The 2,169-nt window shown below is 43.8% G+C and overlaps 1 pseudogene across 1 annotated transcript; it reads left to right on the top strand.

Moving 5' to 3' along the window:
* Positions 1-610: 610 nt before the first annotated feature.
* LOC309804153 (diphosphoinositol polyphosphate phosphohydrolase 2-like) lies at positions 611-1,224 on the top strand (annotated as a pseudogene). Its single transcript has one exon. The product of its transcript is annotated as a diphosphoinositol polyphosphate phosphohydrolase 2-like (transcript).
* The last annotated feature ends 945 nt before the right edge of the window (positions 1,225-2,169 follow it).

Here is a 2,169-nt window from a genome sequence, read left to right as displayed (position 1 = left end):
GTTGGAAATAAAATACTTGGGAATATAATGATTAGAATGACTACGGGGGAGCCTATTATTATTGGGGTTACGAAAGGGGCAAATAGATTTTCATTCATACTGTTTCTCAAGGGGTAGGTTGTTTTTGCACTTTAGTGAGTGTTGATTTTGGGTTGGGGTAGTAGATGTGTTTTGAGATTTTTAGTTGAAATATAATAAATAATGTTAGAAATATAGATGAAATAGTAATAAATAATAGTAATATAGTAATAGTAATATTATTACTAGGACAGGTAAGGATAGTAGAAGCAATGCTGCTGTGGTTAGTACTGATCATACGAATAGTGGTGTTTGGTACTGGGTTATAGCAGGTGGTTTTATGTTCATGATTGTTAGTGACAAAATTAACAGCCCCGAGAATTGAGGATACACCAGCTAAATGTAGAGAAAAAACAGTAAGGTCAGCTGAAGCTCCTGCATGTGCTGAGTTGGGTTGGACCCGGCCTCGCTGCCTTTCCCCGCGCCGCCGCCTCGCTTTCTTGCGCCCAGACTCGCCCTCGCTCCCACTCCCCGGCGGGGTGGCGGCGGCTGGGGCCACGCGGCGGCGGCCGGACAAGAGCCCGCCTCTGTGATGAAGTTCAAGCCCTACCAGACGCGGACCTATGACCGCGAGGGCTTCAAGAAGCGGGCTGCGTGCCTGTGCTTCCGAAGCGAGCAGGAGGACGAGGTGCTGTTGGTGAGCAGCAGTGGGTACCCAGACCAATGGATTGTTCCAGGAGAAGGAATGGAGCCCGAGGAGGAGCCCGGCGGTACTGCCTTGAGGGAGGTTTATGAAGAGGCTGGAATCAAAGGAAAATTGGGCAGACTCCTGGGCATATTTGAGAACCAAGACCGAAAGCACAGACATATATTTATGTTCTTACTGTCACTGAAATACTAGAAGCCTGGGAAGATTCTGTTAATATAGGAAGAAAGAGAGAGTGGTTCAAAGTAGAAGATGCCATCAAAGTTCTCTAGTGTCATAAGCCTGTACATGCCGAGTATCTGGAAAAACTAAAGCTGGGTTGTTCTCCAGCCAATGGAAATTCCACAGTCCCTTCCATTCCAGATAGCAACACCGTGTTTGTAACTGCTGCACAAACCTCTGGGCTGCAATCTAGTGTAAGACAGAGAGAACTGGAAGGACCTCTTCCACCATGTGCAATCTCATGGGCAGAGGCTTTATTATCCTTGGCATACCTCTGAATGACACTTGCAAACTGTCTGAATTTGCCATGCAGGATTTTCAAACAATTTGCATAAACCGTCTGAATTTGTCATGCAGGATTTTCAAACAATTTGCATGTTTTTCAGATGCTTTCAAATCTTCTTTAAAAAAAAAAAAAGTGCAAAATATTTTAACAAGCCAAAGCCACGTGGAATTTTTTTTAGATGCCTTAACTGTGCCCCCAGCCCACCCACCTTGTTATTTTGGTTGGCATTTTCGCAGCATTTTTTTCTCAGTTTTTTGTCCATTTGATGTCAGTCTGTGGTTTTTGTCAGATCAGCTTATTCGTGGGTATATTTCCCCCTTAAATTGTTTTCTCATTCACAGTATTAACATATTCAACAAATCCTTCTGTTGTGGGAATTTATGACAATAATTCTTGATATTAAAGTAGTCCATCAACCCCAAAACTTGTTTCATAGGATCACAATTTTGATTCATAGATTCCAGATTTTGGACTATTTCTATATGGCCCTATTTTCAGGAATTTGTCAACACATTTGTCTCAATTTTCATAACTGGTATTATGTCCCTAACTACCTGATATGGCCAGTTCCCCTAAAACTCAATAGTCCTTTAACACAGAGTTTAACTCTATAGAGCTGGTGATTGTTAGGCAGGTACAGTAAGCAAAATGCATGTAGTACATAACATCTTATCATGAAAACTGTATTCATGGAATTTGAGTTAGCATGCTGCATTGCCAATTCCCTTCATCCATAATCTCTCTTTACACAGAATACATGAGAACCATATTTCCCTCAGTGTAAATTGCTTTTACAAACATGTTTCCAGGGGCTTCCCTGGTGGCGCAGTGGTTGAGAGTCCGCCTGCCGATGCAGGGGACACGGGTTCGTGCCCCGGTCCGGGAAGATCCCACGTGCCGCGGAACGGCTGGGCCCGTGAGCCATCGCCGCTGAGCC

Source organism: Mesoplodon mirus, assembly GCF_964341445.2.
Source record: "Mesoplodon mirus genome assembly, chromosome: 5".
Classification (NCBI taxonomy): Eukaryota; Metazoa; Chordata; class Mammalia; order Artiodactyla; family Ziphiidae; genus Mesoplodon; species Mesoplodon mirus.
Note: the sequence above shows the minus strand (reverse complement) of the source record. Positions and strands in the feature narration are given on the sequence as shown.